This window comes from Mustela putorius, unplaced genomic scaffold (assembly GCF_011764305.1).
Source record: "Mustela putorius furo isolate JIRA1106 unplaced genomic scaffold, ASM1176430v1.1 tig00000174_pilon_pilon_pilon, whole genome shotgun sequence".
NCBI classification, from domain to species: domain Eukaryota; kingdom Metazoa; phylum Chordata; class Mammalia; order Carnivora; family Mustelidae; genus Mustela; species Mustela putorius.
The window spans coordinates 29,801,186-29,825,906 of record NW_025421304.1 but is presented as its reverse complement, the minus strand read 5'-3'; the positions used below and the strand labels follow the sequence as shown (position 1 = coordinate 29,825,906).

Here is a 24,721-nt window from a genome sequence, read left to right as displayed (position 1 = left end):
GGCGGGGGGGGGGGGGGGGGGGGGTGGCCTAGGGGACGGGCAGCATGAAGCAGGCAGGGGCTCCAAGGCTTCAGGCCTGGAGCACTCACTTAATTCATTGGAAGTGTAATATTCTCCCACGTTCTCGGGATAAGACACCATCTCTTTCCCAACAGACATGAGGACACACAGAGACGACAGGCAGGCTGCCCCCCCGCCCCGCAACCCTGCTTGCCTAGGCCTCTCTCTCCGAAGTCCCTCTCTTGCTTGGGATCTAAGGGACAGAGCAAGGGGGAGGCAGAGGGGGGTCTCACCTCCAGATGGGCCCTGGTCGTAGGCCCTGTTCATTTTCTTACCAACTTAAGCTCTGCCAGGCCAGGCCAGCCAGCCGAGGCCCCTTCTCTATCCGCTGTGGAGAACAGCCCAGGGGGTCTGGCCCAGGGCTGCGGCGGGTAATTTTCCCACCCTGGTCACTTTTCAAAAAATAATGTGGCCAAGGTGCTAACTAGTTGTTTTAAACAAAACTGCCTTGTCGAAGGTGATGTTTCTACATGTGGATTTCCGTCCTCTGAGAGAAAAGGGGACAGGGGCAGGAGAGGAAGTGGGGGGCGCGCTTGGCTGGAGACACACACTCGTCTTCCAGGATGAGCTCTCCCGCACACGGATCCTTTAAGGGGTCATTTTACCACAAGCCGTCTTCTGACCACGAGGTGTTCATTTACCCAATGCACCTGGGGCCACAGTGCCTGGTATTCCTGAATGCCAGCCTGAAAAGGTGAGCGGAGAGCCTGAAAGGTGGTGGAGGCCTGCCAGTCCCCGGAGAGGGCCTGCCGGAAAAGCTCTGTAGGAAAACCCAGAGCTGAAGGACCTTGGCCTCCTCACTGCCTCCACCTGACCTTGTTTCCTGGCCCCCACCCCGGTGACCCTGCCTTTTGGCACCAGACTTCGAGAATCAACACGCCAAAGGCAACTCCGGGTATTATTAAAATGAATAATTGGAGAATAGAGACCATTTATGCTTTTGTATATTTGAAGATCGTGCCACTGTTTATAGAAACAAGAAAAATGGGGCTCATGTGGCAGGAGGGAGCCTGGGAAGGCCGGGCGTGCTGCAGCCTGCGTTCGCAGCCCCTCCTGGGTGAGGCAAGGTCTGCTCCAACCACAACAGGAGCCTGGGGCGGGGGTGGGGTGGGAGATGGGGGGGTGTGGGGCGGTGTGCGGGGACAGGGAGGGGGGCTGGGGGGGGGAGTGTCCCTTTTGCTTTGTGCTTAGCTTCACCTCTGCCTTGAGCATTGACTAGAGGGAGCATCTTACGGGTTGATCCAAAGTGGCCACGGCCTATGGAGGCCCCCCGAGAAAACGTCCCCTCCTGGGGCTGCCCTCCCAAGTGAACAGCACAGCACGCCACAGCTCCCAGTGCAAACTGCTGCCGCTGGGCAGGGAGGATGGGTCCTGCCGTCTTCTCTCTCCGGGGCAAGGCCACTTGGTCCATCTGAACAGTCTGTCAAAACCCCGCTAAAATTAAGGGGGTGGGTGGGGGTCAGGGGAGGAGAGAAAGGGAGGAACCGCCTAGAGCCAGGATCGCAACAAGTTCCATTTATCTGCGTTCTCAGCAAAAGCACCTGGGCTGCCCCCTGCAGAAACGCAGAAAGGATGAAAGCCAGTGTGCAGTGACAAAGCACAGGGAACTAAATATGTCCGCGGACTCGCCTGGTGGCTGTTCACAGGGAGAGTTGGTGCTCGCTCACTCTTTTTTAAAAAAAAAAAAAAACAAAAAACTGAAAGATGTGAGTTCCGGTGTGTAAGACACACACCCAGCCCTGAGACGGCTGTCGGAATCCACCCCGAACCAGAAACCCAGCTCTGTCCCAGAACGTGGATGGAACCTGGATTCAGCACGGATTAGCTCCCTTGGATGTGCACAGGGCCAGGACTGCGCTCGGCTTTCACACATAAAATGGAAAAAGGCAAATTCCCCGAGCATGTTTGTAGTGGAGCGTGATGTGATTGTGTTGTCATTTATGGGAAATAATCGCAGACCCATCTCTCCCCGTCCCCCCCCCCCATTTTCCAGTCCAAATAACCATGAAAAATTACACTTCAATGTCAGGGCGACGACAAAGGAGGCGCGCTCTCTGGGAGCTCGGCGGATTTGCAGGGGTTTTTCCTTTCTTTGGACAAAAACTACCTTCAATTGTACTTCATTTAAAACGTGATCTAACAAATGCATTTTGACAAGTTCCTTTCTCTTTTGCTCCTTTCTTTCAAACAGTATTTTGCACAGTTTAACCTCACACCAAACTGGAATGTTCTGGAAAGAAGAGGCATGCAGAATAGAAGGCCCCTGAAACCAAGAAGGGTGTTTTATTTCCCTCTCTGGTATAAACAAAGTAGTGGAGGAAAATAACGATTCTAACTCAGTATGCTGCTGAGAACGCGCGGACGAGGGGAAGAAGTCAGTCACAGGGCCTTCACAACGGAGTGGCTGATGGACAAAGGTGAGAAAAGCCAAGGTTAGAAGACAGGCGGCCTTGATGGAGGAAGAAGGGGCTTCATATGCTTGCTCAGTACGACAGACCATTCCATGGCTTTGGAAGCACAGACTAAGGTGTCCGGGAGTATGGTCAGAATGGGGGGCTCACACCCACACGGGATGAGGAAGGGCAGCCCCTTGGTGGGGTCCCACTTCCCTGCTAGTCTCCCTCCTCCACAGAAAAGGACATCTTTCACCCAAACAGATCTGCCTGAAAGCTTTTTAATGTTCCAGGTGTGAGGCCTAGGCAGTCCCTACAATCATCTGTCTTTCAGTAACACTCTGCTTGAAATAAACACTGCCAGGCTCCCCTGGTTGGAGGGGAGAAGACAGCACAGATAAACACACATGAGTGATAGAAAGAGTGTAAATAAAAAAAAAAAAATTACAGCTTCCATTAAAAAGGTATCGTCCTTCTGGGCTGAAACAGACTTGGCATGTCAGGGAAAGAGCTTATGCTTAATGCAAAAAAAAAAAAAAAAAAAAAAAAAAAAAAAAAAAAAAAAAAAATCCCATTTATTTTTAATTTGAGAATGTTGGAAACACATGGGTGAAAAGAGTCGAGGAAAGCCTGTAAGTGTACTTAAGCATCTATATACAAATGAAGGTGTTTGGGAAATGAGCAGGATGTACCAGAAGTGATATTAGATGGTGGTGATTAGAACCTAATGGGTCTAAGTGAGACCTTGCGGGATGGCTCTTGTAACGGGACCATCCAATGATGATGGATGCAATCTATATGGGAATGACAGCATGGGGACAGAAGGTGGAGGGGAGGCTGGACAACCCAAGGCCTTTATAACACCGGGGAGACACGAGGTGACGACACCCAAGGGAATGATGGACTGTGTGGGCCGAGGGTATGCAAAAAAGCAAGCTGAAAGAGAAACAGGTGAGCCTTTGGTTGCTGACTATCAAAACAAACAGTACCCAACCCAGAAAAATAAAGCCAAAGACTCTAGAAGTCTAAGTCACAGGCTGGCACAAATGAGGGGCTGGAATTCCCAGCCTGTTTGTGGCCTGTCTTATGCCCACAGTGTCCGAAGGGTCTGGAGCCTAATAAGAAATCAGCTTGTCCCCAGGAAGCACAGGGTGCATGGAGAAATCCGGGACTACTCCCACCAGTGGGCAGCAGCACTGACGGCCTGCCTGTCAGCGAGGCTCATTCTGCACACTCATCAGCCACTTACCCGCCAAATGTGGGCCAAGAGTGGACCCAGAAAAGCACCAGCTAAACCTGTTCTCTGGCCAGACCCGCGCAGGCCAGACAACCAAGGACCCTTGCAGATGTGATGGCACCGGGAACTGCAGACACCCACGCTAGAGACACACGTGAACCCTGGAGACAGCCCAGGACGGGGTCTGACACCTCCAGGGGTGCGGGCCTACCACGCGTTCACTGCCTGGTGCAAGCGGAGAAGAGCCCGCCTCCGCCAGAAGCATTTACGGTCACACCAGAGATATTTAAGGATGCGTCTACACGGGGAAAGTAAAAACCTGGGCCATTCTCCAAAACCATCAAGTCCCCCAGCACACTTCAGCCTGGAAACCCAGGCGGCAGCAGCAGTGGCGTGTTTCAGCTGACATTTCCTAGGAAATTGCAAAGAAAGTGAAGCAGGAAGCCGAGGGACCGAGAAAATCCGAAGGTTTATGTTCCAGGGCTTTCCTGCATCCACATGAGGAAAAGCAGATGGGGCTGCGAAGTTGCTGTCATTTTTAACATGCACCTTGTGCAGCTCTTCGGTGCCCAAAGGGAAAAAAGAAAATTCTTAGATCTTCTTCCTCCCTTTGAGAAACTTCCAAAGTTATGCCAGTGGTCAAATACAAAGCCTCTAGATTTTAAAAATTTGGATCCTGTTCCATGAAATGTTCTTTTTCTGGGGTTTGACAAAAGACCACCACCACCAGCACATCTGCCCTTTCACGATGACTTTCGCTAAAGTGACCCGTCTCCACATCTCCCACAGCTACTAACTGTATTTTACGCTCAGCCTCAGGTCTGGGTGCCACCTGCTGTGCCTTTCCTCCCATGAGAGCTTTCTTCCACCTAAGCACAGGCTGGAATCCCTGGAAAGGAAATGCAGTCCATCACAGGTCCCCAAAGTGACACTGTAATGCATCTTAAGGCACAAAAACACAATCATAACCCTCAAGGCGAACAACTCAAAAAAGAACTTAAATTCTAGACTCTTACCCACACTCTTCCATGGAAGGTACATTTGACAACAACTAACACCCAAAACCAAAGGGAAAGAAAATGTTGTCAAGACATGAGAAGGTCACCGAAGATCTGGGCAGAAAGTGCAAATTTGGCAACGAAGAGTTGGTCAGTCAGGAGTAAGGGAATCTGCGGCAATTGACAGCACACGGTGCTACTTTCCAGAAGTAACAGTGGGCGTTCACGCTCTCCCGTGCGCACGCGGCACCAGGAGAAAGGACCAGGAGCTCCCGGCAGGGAATGCCTTAAGTTAGGTTGCTCCCTCAACTTCCGAAAGTGGACAACTCTTCTGACGGGAATACAGATCCTGGCATAGAAAGAGAAAATGGAAATGAAGCCTGCAACCAGTCAGCGGTTTTGCTTCACTCTGTGAGGCGAATATTTATGGCAAGGAAGGGAATAAAGCAAGCCAACGGTGTGAGTGAAAAGCAGACAAAATGTAATGCCGTCTTGAAGATGAGATCGTCCAATGACTGGGAAGAAAAAAGTGAATGATTTCTCACTTCCCAAGCAACAATTTTAAATATCAAAAGGAGGAAGAGGAGGTGGACTAGGAGGACTTAGACAGTAACCCACAAGCAACTTTCCAAGAAAAACACTGTATCTTTAAATTCAATATAAACAATGGCGGGGGAGGGGGTCAATTTCCGTGTGAAAAGTCTATGAATTGACCCAATTCCTGGAAGATGCTGGTGACAAACTGGATGAAGAGAAAACTGGGCTTTTAAGAGAAAGGCACGAGTAAACAGATTTAGGAGGAAGAGCTACTAGCTGTTTGCAGAAATGTGGTCATCACGGGGATCTGCCTTTGTTTGGAGGGGTTTGGGGGAGCTGACGGAATGCGCCTCCGTTTTCCAGACTGGGAGACCGGGGCATGGAGGGGGTGGGGCTCGAAGCCCACGGGGTCAGGAAATCCAAAGGAGGACGAAGGGAACAGGTGGTCAGAGGAGCAAAGGAAGAAGCAAAGGCCCGTGGACGAGCCGGAAGGCTGAGGCAGGTGGATCCCAAGAGCGGTACCATAGGCGTTCCAAGCGGCAGCTAGCTGTTCGTTACATTCTGAGACAAAAGGCGTAATATTAAGGATAAAAATGGGTTTGCCGAGACCAAAAGCCATCCCCTAAGAACCAGATAATCCTTGTGTTTAGGCAAAGAGTAGCCTGTTAACTTCCCACCCTGTGGCAACGTGGTACCCAGAATAAAACCATCATGTTTAAAGATAGAACAAACCAGGGGCACCTGGGTGGCTCAGTGGGTTGAGCCTCTGCCTTCGGCTCAGGTCATGATCTCAGGGTCCTGGGATCGAGTCCCGCATTGAGCTCTCTGCTCAGCACGGAGCCTGCTTCCCTCTCTCTCTCTCTCTCTGCCTGCCTCTCTGCCTACTTGTGATCTCTGTCAAATAAATAAATAAAATCTTCCAAAAAAATTGAAAAGAAAAAAAGACGGAACAAGCCATAGTTCTCGCCCCCTCCCCCACCACCTTGCTCTTTCATACTTTCTCTCTCTCCCTGTCTCCCTCGGTCCTGCTTTGTCCCTCTCTCCCCCACTTCATGCTCTTTCTGGAAGGGGGCTGTCCCGAAACTACTGCTTCCAAACAGCTCACGGCAGAGCCTGTCAGAGACCTTCTGGACCCAGGGTGAGGTCCGAGGGGCTGGTGCGGCCCCCAATCCCTGCTGCGGAGAACTAGCCGAAGCCAAGTAATTGCTTTTTCCCCTTCCACTAATAAGCTTTTCAGCAGAGGAAGAATTCAGCTTCCTGTAGTCAACAGACCCTTTTTTCCCTGCCTCTCCTCGCTCCAAATAATCTAAAGTGACTGCAATTTCAGTCCTGGCTGTCTAGCATTCAGCTGCACCGGCCGAGGTCAGAGGGTGTCAAGTGAGGGCTCTCCATTTCTTTTCGACTCTGCCTTTGCGCCACCCATGCGTCTTGGTAACTGAGGCAACGTGCCTCCCCAGCCCAGCCATTCCGTGTATCACCAGCCCACGGCACACACTGACTTCACTCAGAATTCCAGGAAATGTTTTTAAGGCTTAGAAAACACTGGGGGAGAGGGAAACAAAAAAAATCTCTTTGCTATAAACAACTGATTAGTAATGACCAACTTCAGACGCGAGGGTGACCTGAGCCTTTCGTTTCCTGGTCTGGAGCAAATGCATCGTGCAAGACATTTCTGTGTGTGTGGTGGTTAAACCATGTGGCTGGTTGTGTGGTTTTCGGTTTAGCTCAATGTAAATGACTTTGGTTGCTGAATTTGCTTCTTACGACATTGCGACGTACTCACGGCGCTGCTATCTTCGAGACGGGCTTCGTGTCTGTGGGCCCAACTGCAAGAGGGGCTGCTTGGGGGAAAGCGCCCCATCCCCCCCCCACCTCCTTTCCCAGATGAATGAAACAGGATTTCAATTAAGAAGGGCGGCACCAGCGCCTCCCCCTCCTCTGTCCTCATGGAGATCTAAGGAGGAGCACAGGGCGAACAAACAAATGGACAAAGGGACATAGACTTCGTGAGAGGAAGAACAGGTGTGTGTAGGGACAGAGGGAGGCCCCGCAGGTGCCCGCCCCACGGGGAGCGAGAACAGAGGGTGGGATCCAAGCGCAGGAGGCTTGGATTGGAAAAGCAGCTCCAAGCAGGGGAAACAGAGGCAGGTCTGCAAAGAGGGTGCTCACTGGGCCTGTAGCCAATGCCCGTGCGCTTCTGGAAGGGAGGGAGAGAAGGGGAGCTGCAGCCAGGGAAGACGTGAACACCTGCACACACACCCCCACCGCCACCGCACACCCAGAGGAGGTGGACGCTTGCTCCTGGCTGCAGCCAGGCCTGTGATGGGAATTTATTTCCCTCAATTATGTGCTCTTGTCCCCAGTCTCAGTTCATCAGCACAGCGCAGCCAAGTCAATGAAAGGCTCCATAATGAAGTAATCACATGCACGGGGATGGCCCCACACCTGCCCGCGGGGCCCTGAATCAGGCTGACATCAGCTCTCCAGTCCCCCCAAGCCCATGTGCTCCCACACTCCTTGTCAGGTCACCCCCATCCTGCCCCAGGAGGCTCTGGCCCGGCTACCATTGTCTTGACCCCATCACAAATGCCCTGATTGCAAAGAGAAGGGGAAGGGACTAGCTAAGGGAGACGGATGAGTACAAAAGGTTTCACACTCCCCTTTCCTCCTAAAAAGCCAGGACCATGGGCCCAGAAAGACTCTCTTTGCTCAAGTCATTAGCATCTAATGACAATAGTAACGGGGGACTACAACTGCCACACAGCTGAAATAGATACTATCATCACTCCCATTTCACAGGGGGAGAAACTGAGGCGCGCGGAGGTTAGATTAGCGGCAAAGGTCATAGAGTTCAGAGGTAACGGACTGAAGCGAAGGCCCACACTCTTCGTGATGACCTTGAGAGCTGCTGCGGGGCCTTCCCAAGAGAATTGAAACTTCTGCTCGTGCTCATGCTGTGTCCGTCCATCCATCCATCCACCCACCCACCCACCACATATTCATGGAGCACCTCTTCTAGGCACGGACAACACAGCTGGGAACAAGACAGGAAGACTCCCTGCGCTCGAAGGGCGAGGGGCAGAAAAGAGTGGGGGAGTAAGACAGACAAGAAGCTGCCCAGCAAACTTCAAGTCAGACACTGATGGGGGACGATGAAAAAGTAGGAACAGGGGACAAAAGCAATCCCGGGGGTCACTTCCTACTGGTAGCTCAGAAAGGGCGACATTGGAACACAGACCTGAAGGACCCAAGGGTGCCAGCCTCAAGGGCCATCCACGCAGAGAGGAACCGCAGGTGAGAAGGCCCACAGTGTGGCCAGACAGGGAGAGGAGGACCAGGAGAGGAATCAGACAGGTCGTGGAGGGGACTTCTTGGGGGCCTTGTTGGCCGTGGTCAGGCCAGAGGCACCACCAACACGCAAGGGACTTCGACGAAAACGAGAACAAGGGGCTCCTCCTCTACGCAGATGCGGCCCCAAACTCCCCACCCTGCTTGGCAAGTAGAACCGGGGATGGATTCCTCCCCTTAGCAGAAAGCTGCATGGGCGAGATTCTGCCCAGCCTCACACGGCCACACCGGTAGGGCTTTAGTACACAGACTAAAGGTATTTCCCCAAATACATGTATACGTAATATACACGAATCTCCGTGAGCCTTTCCCTTTCCTGGGGGTGGGGTGGGCGGGAGCTGACTGTGAGTGGAACAAATGCTAAGAGGGGATGTGGGAGCCGGACTATCCTCTGCCATGGACCACACCGCAGCAGGTAGGCCGTGTGGACACCCACTCACCAAAGCACCTTCCTGAGAAGCTGACAAGTCAGCACCGGGACTGGGCCGACAGGCTTGAGGCTCCTGAGAGCTGTAGCTCCAAGCTAGGGAGGCCGACCACTCCGCACGTCCCTTCTCTGAAACCGGACTGCCCTTTCACATACATGAATTTCAACGCACTCTGCAAACTTAATAATCCTACAGAGCTTCGTGACCCCGGCAGAGCTTTTCAAGGTCGGCCCTTCCTGGCACAAGATCAATGTGGAACGTGGCGGGAAGAGGGCTCTACTTTTCTTAAATGGGCCGCTGTGGGAAGAATGTCTGCTCCACTCACCACAACGTAAGAGGTGTCTCCCCCTAGTGAGACACACACACACACACACACACACACACGCATGCACGCACGCACGCACCGGGCAGCGGCAGCAGCAGCAGCAGCAGCAGCACACCTTCCTCTGCTGTCTTGGGGCTGGATAGGCAGCTAGGTGAAGGTCGACAGGCATCACCTATCTCCTCCGGCTGTGCGTGGCCGTGATCCTCAAACCAGCCATCTCTAAGCACTCTGGGACCTCCAAGACAGAAAAGTTGGAAAGCCCTCAAGTGTTCTGGGTGCTGCTGTTAAACATGTTGAACCCGGAGCACCTATGGGGCAGCTGGTCTGTGCGCGGTTTCTCTGGCCCGGAGACCAGAGGGGCTGGATCTTAGCCGGAAGGGAGAGAGAGAGAGGCCCCCAGAAAACACAAGAAGTCGGGACGGGAAAGGATGGGGGGGGAACCAGCCAGAGGAGATCCTTCTGGGCTTGCTGGGGATCCCCGGGGGCAGCCAGGACTGCCCAGGAAGCTGAGGCCAAAAGCCAGAGAGGAACAAGAAGACACCAAGTGGGGGAGTGGAGGTGTTGCATGAAGAGACAAATCCACAAAACTGGGTGCCGCGTGGAACACGATGCCTCGTGGGCCAGACCCATCGCAGCTTAAGGCACACATTAATTTGGGTTTCTGCAGTGACCAGAAGCCTGAGGAGCCATAGCCCCTTCTCCAGTTCATTCCATTTCAGTCGTCAGGAGAACTGTGTTTTGGGGAAGGGGCCAGAACAATTACTGCAGCCTTAACTTGGTTGCTGCTGCCTTTTACAGTCCGCTTCCCAGAACAAACGGCCCCAAGACTTCATCCATCACCAAAAAAGGCAACTGTGAAAACACTCCTGCCCGGCCCCTTCCCTCAACACCAGCAGTTACCCTCCCCTCCACTAGTGGGGGGGCGGCCGGGTTGGGGAGGGCGGGGGGAGTCGAGGGGGAGGCGGCTCGGCCTGTACTAATTGCTCTTGCGGATGCTGTGTGGTGTGGGGGCCGTTCCCCGCGATGAGCAGTTAGGAACTTCCCAAATCATTAACCTTTCTCGGAGTGCATTGTACTGGGAGGTGCTCCCTCTGCAGCCTATTCAGGAGCCCTATTGATCTGCCGCACACTCGGTGCCTTCAAAGTTGTTTATGATCAATATGCAAATTGCCCATGGCATTGATCTAGTATTAATTTTCAATTAGGGAATCCACAAGGGGTCTCTGAGGGTCAATACCTAACAATGTGAAGGAAACTCTGCTGAGGAGTATCGGCCTGATGCTGATAAAAGCTTCCCTAAGCCTCCTTCTCAATAGTTCCAGGCCCTCCGGGCTGTCACCTTCACTTTGGCTCATCTGGTTCCCTCCTAAGTCAGACCCCTTCCGTCAGCAGCCTCCCAGGGCTGGATCGGGCCGCTGCCCTGAACTCCCCCCACACACACCAACCACCCCACCCCACCCCCCGCCCGGTGCCACAGGGACACTCGCTGGCCTGCCAGTGCCTTGCCCGACACCCGCCCTCTTGATCGGATACCCCAGGACATGCCTCCGCATCTCCCCATGCCACACCCAGCCCCGGGACCACTCTCTCCCCCAGCTCCCCAACCACACATACCTTTTTCCTCCCTCTCTCCCTCTCCCTCGTTTCTGCTTAGTCACGGAACGTCACCTTGGCACGCTGCCACGGCTGGAGCTGGCGAGCTGCACGGTCCCCAGAAATCTCAGGCAGTCAGGCCGAGCCGCCAGGCTGCCAGGTTATGCTTGGCAAACAACCCACTGATGTCATTTCAAAAAAAACAGCAGGGGGAAGGAAAAAGGCCCAGCTTCAAATCATCTGTTTCTCCTTCTTCCTTTCTTTCTTCTAACAAAATGTTTCTTCCTAAATGAAACATGGGGCAGGGGGCTGGAGGGATATTAATGACTTTACCACTCGTCCACGGTTCCCAGAAGAGGCCTCGGCCCGCCCTCCAGGAGTGCACAGGGCAGTGCGTGTGAGCCAAGGATGGCGGTGTCCCCGGGGAGAGCGTGCCCAGCTGGGACTGGAGTGACCCGGGGACTCAGTCATTCCATGACGGCCCCTAACAGCCCCTGAGAGACATGCGTGGGAAAGCTGGGCCGGCAGGAGTTGGAAGAGAAAAGTGTCCCGCTTCCCGCTCCCCTCCCGGCAGGTGTGGGGGACGAGCAGGGCACAGCTGCGCTCCCACCTGGGGCCCAGCAAGGACTCTGTTTGCCTTCTCTGGCTGCCGGGGGCTCGGAGGGCTCCACGTTTTCTGCACATTCTCCAGTAGGAATAAACCCTCCAGAGTTTCAGGCTCTGTCATACCCCATGAAACCGCCTCAACACCCAACTCCACGCCAGACGGGTGCGTGCCTGCCCGCTTTCGGCAATGCCACTCACCGTGCAAACGGGTGCGTTGGCTAGCCAGGCTAATTGGTTTATGGATAACATTAATTACCATGTTGCTCATTAATGGATGAAATCTTTATTGGTGCCATTGATCAGCAGACTTGTTAGCTGGCCTCCTAACCAATGGCGGATATAACAAGCTCTCTTATTGGCATATCAATTAATGCAATCAATTCCTGGCCAGAGGCTGCCATTCGCTTCCCTGGTTGTTCAGGGGTAGGAGACAGAGCCATGTCAAGCATGCCTTTCCTTAGAGTTCCCCCTTCTCAACTGACTTCCAGGTGCTTCCTCGGCCACTTGGGGCTCCCCTATCCAAAAAAAAAAAAAAAATCACACCTACCCTTCCATGTGAAAAATCACCTTTCCATCTTCCACTAGTGACAAAATTGCTACTCTGTCAGGATACGTAAGCTAGGAAGAAAATGGAAGGACCTGGGACTATTAAAGTAAACAGGAGGGCTGGAGGAATCTGGAGATGTTTCCAGATTAGACACTAACGGAAATGATTTAGTCCCCAGACCGGCCTCTGGACAACGATCACATAAGCTTGAAAACACAAACCATAGGCATCAACCCTCTGCCCACCCAGGGAAGCCTTCCCAGACCTCCCAACCTCCTCCACACACAATCACATCTGCTGACCGCACCGGACGGCACCCGTCTCACTCAGAGCCTCCGACTGACGGATCCGGCAGGAAAACTTCACCCGCTCACCTTGAATCCCAAGCTTTGGTACCAAAAAGGACTTTTCCCATCAGGGACCACAACATGCCTGGTAAATCTGTGCACACAGGGGCACTCTAATGTTCGTTGAAATGCACACAATGAATCTCTTCGATAGCACTCATATCCCTATAAAGTCACAGCTGGGGAAAAACTTCTCTAGGCAGCAACACATCTTTAGTTAAGTTGTTTTAGAAAAGGCTCAGGGTCTGGGTGTGGGTGGATTCCAGGCCCAGGGATTTACAGCTGGACTTTACTGAGGACCAGCGAACACCAGGGCATTAGCACTACAGCAAAGGGCATGAGCCGACAGACCATGGCTTTGGAAAGGTAAGTGGGGAACGCCTGACACCCCCCCCAAGGTGGGCTTTAAAAGGATCACCTGCAGTTTGCCCCCAAAGGGAGAAGCTTGAAATATTATTCTAGATTTGTTTCTAAAAGCCAAAAATAAATTACATGTAAAAAGGGAAGAAAATCACTACTCTACTTGGCGGTGCCAATGCTATTAATAAACTTTGCAAGCACAAACATTTAATTCAAGGCGAGAGGGTAGAAGCAGCAAGAATTGGTAAAAAAGCAGACAGGGTGGGAAAGCAAGCTGCTTTGGGTAGAGCGGTGACAGAGAGCGCGGGAGGGTGGCCGAGGCCACAGCTCAGGGACATCATCCTTAGCATTTGGGAGCACAGCTCAAGGTTTCTAGGATAAACAGTAGAAATACTTCCTCTGATTTATAAATAGAAAGTGACTTCTTTCCCTACGGACCATCCGTACCTTCCATATTCACAGGGCAGAGGCAAGTCCTGAACAGACCGAGGCAGGGGCCACAGGGAGATGATCCAGCCAGGAGCCAAGGGGCTTCAGAGAGGAGACCAGTGCCTCCTTAACCTGCAAAGTCCTTCTCCATGGAGCAGAAAGCTGCACAATCTGCGCCATGGTCACCCGACACAGGTGACGGGGAGATACCCAGACGAGGGGCCTGTGGCCAACCACTCAACACCACAGTGATTCTTGCTATAAGAGCAGCCCTGGGGTCTTCCAACACCAGGAGTCTCCAGGTGCCTCTAAGGCAGAGCTTGTGGAGTTCGAAGGTCTCCGAACAGCTTGCTGGGGACCCCCGGAATGCTAGCAGGAGTTCTGCAAAGTTTGGCCCAATTTTAAGTTGTTTATTGAATTACTGGCTCTTACTAAATGTTGTGATAAGAAAAACCTACTCAAATATGGTGTTTGCCAAAATGTAACACACTGGAGGACAGGCCATGAACTCTGGCCAAGCTAGAGTTTGTGTGGACCTCAGGGTAATACATCTGCCCTCCCTACTTAATCCGAGAGTCTTCTGAGGTGGCAAGATACGATGCTTTAAAAAAAAAAAAAAATTAATGTTTGGAACTACTTCCCCATGAGCAAGGATCTGCACAAAAATGAAACCAAAATGAAAGCCATGAACAAAACAAAAGCTTAATTGATCCTATTAAACTATACCTTCCATAATGCTTAATTTTGATCAAAATGTTGATCACCTTCTGCTTTATTCCCATTTTATAAAGCTTTCCTAGAAACATTATTTATACACTGGGTGAAAATCAGATTTCGTTGTTCAGAGAAAAGAGCTCTACTTAATGAAAGTTTACAAAGCACTGTTTTGTCTGAGGAATCGCTCTAGATGCAACTTAGTGTACTCTTCAGGGAGCCTCTCTTCGAAGCAACATGGATCATTTATTCATTTATTTAGAACAGTGATAATTTAAAGTTTCGAGAAAGAATGTAAAAACTCAAAGTCTTAGGCTGACTATGCACGCTCACACACACCCCTCATTCACGCTCAACACTATGCGGGCGTGTCAGAGAGCACGTGCCCAAATGGAGAGAGGTATGAATGCCATGGGATGATGAAAGCGGACTTCCAAGTTGTACTGCATATTTGCTTTACAGTAAAAAGTCAAGAGGGAACATGATCTCTTCATGATCTACAATGGAAGCAAAACTCAAGTCCCCCGAAGAAAGAGTTGCCCGGTTGCTCTGTAAAGGTGGGCGCGGGAAACGGCAGTTGTCCTCGTCTTTATACTCTTAACGACACAGAAACCCTCCATGGTTGTCTTCTCTCCCAAAGACAGGAGCTTAGAAGTTCTCTCTCCAAGACAGACGAGAGAGGTTGTCTCATGTGTTCACTGATTTATTCACCAAGTCATTAAACATCTCTCTGAGTGTACACCGACTAGGTTCTAGGCATTGTGGATCCAATGGGACCACAGCAGATCTCACCTTGGGGGACAGAAGATGGCTAAGTTACATCCAGTCTCACTACTGAACCATCATGTCGACACGCACTTGGACAAGAACGTCACCTTTTTTTTTACTAGGTCTCTGCTCCCCTGAAGGATAGATAGCAAAGCTGGCCTTTGCTGTTCTAAGAGAGCTACCATGCTAGGGTTCTATGTTGGCCATATTGAATACAATCCAGGAACAGCAGGAATCATTATGGAATTAAACCCCATCTACTCTAAAAAGGCTCTTCATTCCCAAGATGCTGGCCCATGCTTCCCTGAATCGTCACCTGGGTGATTACATATAAGGTTGTTCCACACCAAACATGATAATAAATCAAATCTTATCAGAATTGAGCTATAAATCTGTGAAGGCTCCAATAATTTCTAGCCAAGGGAATAACACCACAAAAGTACTTTTTAAACTAATTACTCGAATTCCGAAGCACGGCCCTAATGAGCCTTCTTTCTGCCCAGAACTTACTAAGAGGAAAGGACTATGTTCTGGCGCAGTAATTACCGCTTTCCCCTTCAAACTTCTAACTGGAGATCGATGCTGCATTTTAAGACCCATTGATTTACAATTAGCCTGGCTTTCCTGCTAAAGTGTTTTTTAAGCAGAGTTTACTTTTATTTTATTTTGAAATCTCTGAGATCTGGTTCTTGGATTTTACACCCTCGTGAGAGGGGACTGGAAATCTCCGAGAGGAAGATACTCCTCAGAACAGAGAGGTGGAGAGCCATGAAAATCAGAATCAGGAGGGTGGGTAACGGGGAAAGGGAACTTAGTTTCTTCACAGGATCCACGAGGAAACAAAATTTGAAAAAAAAAAAAAAAATTAAAGCCAAGACTTGTGCCGAAAGGGGAAGGAATGAGGAAATCTAAAGAGAGGAAGCAGGAGGTAGGGTGGTGAGAGGCGAGCACTGGGCTGGCGGCCTCGTCTAGTGTAGCTGCTGTCCTGGCGGGCGGGAGTAGCTCTTTATTGCCTTGGCTATTTATTAGCATCCACGGGAAGGGGAAAAAAAGAAAAGAAAAGAAAAGAAAAAGCTTTGTGCATCTTTGCAAAACAAAGCACTAGTTAAAAATAGTGTGTGCGGCAGGGACAGTGTGCTAACATGAGGGTCCTGGCACTGGCAGCTCCGGCATCTTGCACAATCTGTCCCATGAGGAGAGCAGAAGTAAGCGAAGCAATTAAGAATTTCATGCTGATTGCTTCGAGCATGTTTTTCTATGCCATAAAGATAATAGCATAAAGGATACGGCCTTGCTTCCCTCCCCCTCCCCTGCCTGGCAACTTCTGCTTCAGTCTTTGGGACTCTTTCTCTTCTTTGCCTCCCCTGGTTGAGGACTGAGGTGCTGGGTAGCTGGCCTGGCACCACCTGATGGAATCACTCCCCTGCCTGGAGGAAGAGCCGGGGCTCCATCCCGGGAGCCGGGCCTTCCCTGCCGCTGGCCCAGGGCAAACCCAGGAAAGGAGCCACGAGCTGGGCTGCGTTATCGAAGCCCCAGAGATGGAAGAACCTGAAAACGGGGAGATGGCCTTGGAGGCCAGGAGATCCAGGTTCTCCGCGGCCCCTCCTGCCTCTGCTGCTCTGGGCCTGTCCCGAGTGCCAGCTCCCGAGAGGGACGGGAGAAAGACGGACCTGGAGAGTGAAAAATAAAATCCCCCCAACGACTTGAAGGGGGGGAGGGGACAAAAGCCACTAACTTTTTGCTTTTTTTTTTTTTTTAATGTTATTTTATAGCAAGATCGTATAGGCCAATTTCAAAGACTAATACGAAAAAAGTGCAATTAAATCCTTGAAAAACTGACAGATCAGCAAAACAAAACCACCCGGAGGAGAGCCCGATTGAGCCTCATTAAGAAGGAGTTCAGCCTGTTTTTAAAACCCTTCTTAACCCTTATCTGGGTACCTCCCAGCAGTGAGGGCTCCCAATGCGGCTGGCATAATTAGTGTCAGAATGGAAAGGGGGAAAAAAATCAACCTAGGAAATAGAAATTAAAACACAAATTTAAGGGGGGGGGGTGTCTCAAATGGAAAAACCATTCCAAATTCAAACAAACTCCCGTCAGTCCATCGGAGAGCAATGGGGTGACAATAAAATGCTCCACCATACCCAGAGACAAATATGTTCCAATTAAACAGGGGGCTGTGGCCGAGCGAGAAGATTTACGCCGCAATGCGCCATCGCCAACCTCTCCCCCCTTCCCCCCAAAATATATTCCACATTGTGGTCACATCAACTCCAGGAGGCTGAGTTAATGGCAGACGGACGGCAAATTGCACTGACCTCTACATCAATTATAAACATCACGTCTGACAATGGGGAAAATGAGATCTGGTGACAAATTTCCGCACCTCCAGCCCCCAGGATCCCCCAAAGCCGGCATGTATGCACATGTGTGAAACAGCGTGCGCGTGAGGGCCGGCGAGCACATCGCATGTGAAGCCACTGGCCTGTAATAAGGAGATGCAGTGCTGGGCTCCATTATAGGAGAGCCCGCTGCTATGGAGGGAATACTCTGGAGACAGGGAAGATGGCAGAGAGATGAAGCCATTTTATTAAATCAGGCAAATTCTAATTTATTCTGCAGAGACCGAGGAAAGAAAATGGATTCATTCCCAGTCTATCTCCTGAGCCCGCTCCGATCACCTCAGCAGAGGAAGAGGCGAAACAAAGGTGCGAACGGCGACCCTGGAGATCACAGGACGGCTTCCCCCCCTTAAAAGGCAGACATGAAAATAGGTCTATCTCAACTCTTGCACCAGGAATTTGGGAAAGAATGCTTGCACTGGAGAAACCCGGGGGTTCTCCTCTGGCTTCCTGTTTACTCCAGCAGGTGAAGGGGCTTACGAGTGTGATTCACTGCAATATGAAATCAGAAAGGTGACCGCAGCCACAAGAAGAAGCTGGCGAGGACGGACAACAGGAATCGGGGGACATTTCCCCCACCGGCAAGAAACACCCCCTGCCCAGCAGCAGGCATGGAAATGGTGGTTTCCAGGAAAGTTGGAAAAAATGGAAAAAAAAAGAGCACCACGCACATACACTGCCCTTCATCGACAAAAGGCACTGGTGTCTAGACTGCAGTGAGAAAACCAAGGTTTTAATTAAACATTCCATGAGGGTAGTTTGGCTCCCTGGATGGGCCAACATTTCCCTTGCGTCTCGGGATTAGCTTGGCCATGAGCTCCAGCTGGTATGAAGCGAAGGGAACTGTGACAGAGGATGTGTTAACTGCAAAGCTGGCCACTCTACCTGTCTGTGGATCCCCTGCCACGTTCAAGAATGGAGGGGAAGCCAGTGAGACTGCCACGAGCACTGGCGCCGTGCTCAGACTGTAAGCCGCCAGTGACACTGGACTACTCATGGCTGGGAACACAAGATGCTACTCTAAGTGTTCTGTCGAACTGTGGGGGGCGGGGGGCAGCACAGGGAGCTTCCTGTGCCCCCAAGTGAAGAACTGCTTATCTATCAAAGCATCGGCCAGGGGTAGCCAGCTCCTGGAGAGCCCCTTCCCACTAAGAGGAATTCACAGCAGCTGCGGTACCTTCAAGCTCCCAAAACTATGGGAGGGGGAAAAAGCAATCTCCTTCTTCACCTGCTTTTACAATGCCCGGGCAGTGGGCAGACAAGTGGTACCCATGGATTCCCAGGGAAGAATTACAGAGCAACGCTTCTGAGGCACAGAAGAAACTCTTCTGAGACTATGCACCATCAACCTCTCCCTTCTCAAGAGCTGTGAACGGATATGAAACTCATCATATCGGCAACTGTGTCAGCCATGATGGAGAGAAGGCAGCCACCTTCTGCTGGACCCTGTCGAACCGACAGCTCAGGCTGTCTTCACCCCCAGGTCAAGTAGAATTTGCCAAGTACATGGGGTGTAGCTTATAGGAACAGACAGGCAGAATGACCTCTTTTCATTCCAAGTTTCCCAAGGGCAATCCACCCCCAGGACAGCCAACCTGGAGATCTCCCCACGGACACCTGCAGGCTCTGCTTCCGACTGTACTTCCTCCCCAGGAGCTAAGTGCAGCTTTGGACACCATAACCCCACATCCCCCTACACGGTTTTCAAATGCTTCCGACTCCAAAAACAGCCATGTCAAATGCCAAGGAATCCAAGATGGCCAGTCAGCTACTGTACATGCCTAGCACTGAGCTCCCTTCCAAGGCATTTCTAATCAAATCTCTGAAAAGAAAGCCTGTAACATAGCGCATTAGTTGGCAAGATGCTCTATCCTGTGTAAGATCCAAGGCTTACCAAATTATAGGGTAATCAATATACTTTTGGTTTTACAGAGCACCCACACCACTTTGGTTTTTCAAGAACAGGAAAATCTTCAGAATATGTGACAATGGAAAAATCAGAACAACAACACGGACTAAATAAAACTTCATTTGAGGTTTAAAAATGCAGTGGAGTCTTCTTGCCCCATCTTCATGCTGCTGCCCTGCTAGGTTTGTAATGAATTGGGAAGCCTCTTGATAACCCTGAAGACTGAGTAACTCATTCATTCCACCGGAGGGGAAAGGCCAAGCTGCCTTCCCCACCAGAACCCTTCATTCCCCCAGACAAAGAAAGGTTTTTCTTGCCCTTTCCACCACTTGATTGTGTGAACTGCCTACAAGAGCAAGGGAAGGGGACCGCAGCTCCTCAGTCTGAATGCGAGGCAGCCAATCAGAACTAATCTCTGCGCTGGAAGTAAATTCAGTCTGTTCTATGATCTGGTACCCAGGAGGGCTCAAGCGGCGGAGAGTGGGGTGGGCTCGCTTCCCTGGGTATCCCCCACCCCAGACCCCAAAAACTAACCAGGGACATTCTGGACAATGCCTTTCCACCACAGTCAGCCATGGAAGAAATTATTTGACATCAAGCCCAAAACTAAGTCCAAAGCAACGAGTTTGACTTTATGACTTATTTATTTATTTCTTCCTTCGCGAACAGAAGGTTAATATAAGAGCAACTCCTTGGCAAACCTTTAAGGGTAATTCAAGCGACACTGATGTGAATCAATGTTCTCTTTGTGAACACATTACTTGGCAGAAACTGGCTTTTTGTAACCCCCTTAAACCTAGCCGACAAAACAAAAAGAAGGGGGAAAATGTCCTTCAAACAAAAGGATGAGGTGAAAATAAAGAGAGGGTCGACTGCACTTTATTCTCTTTCATAGAAGCAAATGGATCTAGTGCTTTTATACATTAATCAATCAATATCACTGACTGTACATCAGCAGGGTAGCCAAGTTATGAATGACCTTTCTGGCAAAGAGGACACTTTTAATGCTCATAAGACTGCTCATAGCTTAGCAACTTTCCGAATTTATGCCTGCATGATTACCCCTTAGAGGCGAGTGGCCGTTAGCGCTGCACTAAATATGGCAAGGTTAGTCATTTCCAATTTGTGCAGAGGGAAGGAGGGATGTGGACATGCTGCCCCATTTCTGCCTGGGCTGCCACAACCTGGATGAGGTAGGAGGGCAGAGGGCCTGGGAGGCACGGTCTCCGCCCCACCAGCAGACCGGCTTCCCTTCGGAAAGCTGGCGGGGCCTCTTGTTCAGCTCCGCGCCAATCCAAACAGGGAAGTTTCAGGAAGCTAATCTCGAAAGCTATGCCCAGCTCGACTTCAGCTCCTGCTGCTTCTCACACTCCACTGCTGAAGCCGCCGAGCTGGCAGGCGGGCCGGGCTGGCCTCAGCAGGGGCATTCCCAGGCTACCTCCGCATCTTCTCCCTGCCGGCTCCTGTCCATGTCTGCAAGCCCTCCCCATGCAGATTGGACTTCTCCAGCTGGGCAACACATCTCCATGTTTCCAAAAAGAGAACAGAGCTTCCATCTTTCGGTTGTTTTTCTTTTTTGAAGAAATCCACAGAAGGGCATTTCTACCAAAAAGATGTTGTTGACTTACTCTTTCTAGAAATAACCAGCTCAGATAAACAAACAGTTAAGACAATTCTCTTTCTTTCCCCCTCTTACCAGCTCAGCCATTCTTCTTCATGTCCAGAAGGCAGGAAAGTTCACTGGATTCCATTTTTTGTGGGTGAAAAGGGGTCAAAGGGCTGTCTGTGGGTGTGGATTTCTGTGACCAGCATTATCGTCTCAGTGAGGTTGAAGAGAGGCAAGAGACAAAACCCTATTCCCCATCACCACCTCAGCTTTTTTACCCAGCTTCCTTGTCCTAAAAAGCTCTGGAAAATCTGTTGGTTCATCCATAAGATCCCGCTTATCGCTGTTTCCCCATAGAGGGAGAAAAAAATACATCTGGGAACTTAAAACATGGCTTTAAATTCCTCCACATTACAACAGAAGAAACCTTAGGCTCAAGCTCATGGTCTTCACTAGGATTCAGGTAGAGATCAGGGCAGACAGGAGCTATGCCAGCGCCATCATACGATCTGCAAAGACTTGCCCGTGATGCAAGATCACGGCAGGGCGCCGGTTAAGCGAAATCCAACGGTTTGGTTGTGGCCACTTCTGGTTATGGACATAAGAACACCTCTGTCTGGCTGCTCCCGGTTCATATTCCTAAAGTCCATGGAGTTTGTTTAGGGAGGACCCAACTCCCAACAGTATTCTCAACAGAAAGTGAGCCGCCAGGCTATAAGATCCTGAGTCCAGTTTCCAGAAACGGGTGATCAACAACAACAAAATCAGGGAGAAGAGGAGCTTGTTTCAAGGGCTATGGCTGGGACATCTCTGAAGGGGTGGCAAGTTCTTCCACTGGTGCTTGTCGGGGTGATGGACGTTTGCGGCTCCTGGCACGGCAGGGAGGCAGTGGCCCCCAGCAGCTGCAGCTCGACATTCCCTTCCCTGTGGACGGAGGCCTCCCTCTCAGGGGGCCATCCTCAAATACCTAATGTTGCTCTCGTTGCCAATTTTTTTCAATACATTTGGATTCCCATCCAGGAAATCTACTTTCTGTTTAGGGCAGGGAGGAAAACACGGAGCCCGTTCTAGTGGGTCACCCCTGAAGGAGTGGGTCTGGGCCGGGGCAGAGACATCCTCTTTCCTGTTTCATCAGGAATCATCCCAAGCCTCTCCATTTTCCCGTGGGAAGCTGCCAATCCACATACTTCAACAGCTATTTAAAAAAAAGACCTGCTAAAGTACAGTGTTTGCCTCTTTTCGTCATTTAACAAATATCAAAAACGTGTCCCTCTCTGCCTCTTTCATAATTTACAGACTTCTAGGTCACCTTTGGAACTGCCGCCCTGTATCCATCCCTCCTGTGGAGGGCAAGGATTTGGTGAAACTGTCCGTCACCCGTCCTTTCCAGATTTTGACCCAAGCCGGGCTGTAGCCCTGCCATCTCTCGAAAATTCACCCTGTATCTCACAACTAAAGACTGTGAAATTTTTTTTAGAGGGGGATCAAACTGACTTTATAGGATCTCCGAGTTTCACCATATTACAAACATGATTTTCACCACTTTCCCTCATCTTGCTGTCCTCCCTGGCCGACAGCAACTAGTCTACTGATGCCTTCCCCCGTACCTTCTCCTTCAGCATTCTACCTGCTGGCCGGCAGGCAGGCAGACATGTCCTCTTCCGTAGGCCTCGACTTCTCTTCTGGAAGTCCCTCGGTACCTAAGATTCCCTACAGCCACAGGGCGGTCTTGTTTCAGATGTCACACAGCGTGTCCCCCTTCTGTATAGTGAAATTTCTCTATAAAGAATAATATCAGCAAGGATAAAGGGGCATTAGATCTTTCCTCCAGGCATTTGCTGGAAACTCTCACAGTAGTCATGGTACGGAGTAAACCTAACCCCCAGGATGAGGGGAGACAGCAACTCGGATGAGGACAGGCCACCCCATTTAAGGTGAGCACCACATGGGCATCCCTGTGGCCCCAGGTGTGTGAGAACTAGTTCTACCTTGGATCTTAGATGAGTCCTCAAAATCCGTAGAAAAAAAATATTTTCTCACTGGCACACATATTTCACTACACCAAGGATTCTGTTACCCTCAGGAATTTCAGTCCTTTGAGATCAAGAGAACAATCCGGCACCCCTAAGGAAGCTCCAAAGGTTTCCCTGCAAACCAGAGTCCGGGACTGGAAGAAGATATCATAGAGGATTCTATCAGAAAAACTGAAATCAGCAAGATGCCAAAGATTTGAGAACATGAAGTACTTATGATTGAAAGACTTCATACAAGGAACAGATTTTCTGTCTCATTTTCGATGTCTCCCAGTTCCTGAGACAGAAGCCTCTATGCGCACAGGAATGTGTGACAAGGTGTAAACCATGTCACCTACAGCTGAGTCCAACTACGTCAGGCCTCTCTTAAACTTCTCATCTTAGAGCATTCAAGCCCCCAGCTCTGGGCCCCACTTACAGAGGTGTGGCGAGTGATCTATGTTACCTGCCTCCTCTTCTCCAGGACACACCAACCCCACTGGCCTTCCTACTGCCCCAGGGCCTTTGCACCAGCGAGGCCCTCAGTCTGTCACCCATGTTTACTACCATGCCTGCAAGGCTTTGAAGATGCCTGACATGGAGGAAGCTTCATGAAATACAAATCAGAAAACATACAGGCACGTGTACACACACAACTCCATCAATTATTTAGCAGAAACTCAAAGTAACATGTGCCCATGTATTTGTACATGGTTATGAGGGGGTGCTTACCCCACATCTTAGGAAGATGCAAAGTATTCCCATGCCACTCCAACAGTTTAAACATTAGATTTTAGAAACAGGTTGTCATGTATCCAAAGACACTCACATACAACTTTGAAAGCTTCCTATAAACTTGTGAATGAAGTGCCAAGCCTCTCAAGGTGGCCCATGTTCCCCTGAGCCCCTCCTCACAGCCACCAAAGCTCCCAAGTCACATTGGGGATGCACACCATGGTTACCCATTCCAGCTCCTACTGTGGCCTCAGTCAGAATCTGTACCAAGAATGAAAACCATCAATCATCATCATGGCAAGCTGTTTGGAAACATCCAGATGTTACAGTTTGAAGATGGGGCCTATGGCCATCTAATGGAAGCCGTTTAGCTTGAGTCATGATGATGTGGACTGAAAATGGACAGTCTCTGGTATCCTGGAGGACATGAGTGAAATTGGGGGTAGGGGTGATCAGTGTATCTCCAGCCAGGAGAGCCTGAGCAGGTGCTAGGTGAGAAGAACATCTGCCTACCTACCAGAATATTTTAAAAAGTGGATCTGCATTCTTTCCTACCCTCAAGCTAGTGATGGACAGCTCAACTATCTCTATGAACTATTTTACATAGAAAATGCAACATTATCCTAAGAGCCTAAAAAGATTTTTTTACATTCTCAAAATGAAGCTGTGACTTGAAGGACTACTGCCACCATGTGTTTCCAGGGACTGCCAGGTAGCCAGACAGAGTTGGAATTAAATGACAAGACCAAGGACCAGGCCGTGGACCAGGTGGGCCACAAGGGAAGGAGGCCAATGGGAGAAGGCATTCATGGCAAGACCTCACCACAGTCGATCACTGTTATCCAGGCGGGCTCCCACTTCACAGACAAGCAAACTGGGTCCTGAGTGAGGTGATGGGTGTGTCCTATGAACCTTCCCCCTTGAAGGTAGCTCCATCCTGGGTCATGTCAGGCACCTGGGCCGTGACGAACCTTTGTTATTAGCACTAGTGCTTCGAATGTTCTCTAGTGAGCGTCGAAAATGAACTCGGACCTTGTCTCCACCCAATGTGTCAACCTAAGGGCAGGAGTCAAGACCCACAGTCTACAGAGTGAGGTACAGGAAACAGAAAGTGAGACAGGCTTCTTGCGGCTGAGACGGAAGGGGTCTCTCATTGCCTACGACTGGCCAAGGAGGCAAGTCACCATTGTGCTCAGGGTTACCTCCAACCCACAATGAAGTCCTCCAGCATTGAGGCTGGTTCCTCCCAAAGCCATTGCCGATGAAGGCCCTGGTATCTTCCAGGAAGGCCCTCCGTGGGACTGTGTGTCCTGCGGGCCAAGGACATGCTTATGCTATGTGTACTTGTCTGAAGCATGAAATGTGG

General features: G+C 50.5%; 1 protein-coding gene across 1 annotated transcript in view; it reads right to left on the bottom strand.

The window, feature by feature from the left end:
* ZFHX3 (zinc finger homeobox 3) overlaps positions 1-24,721 on the bottom strand; it is a 187,550-nt gene that overhangs the window by 54,994 nt on the left and 107,835 nt on the right.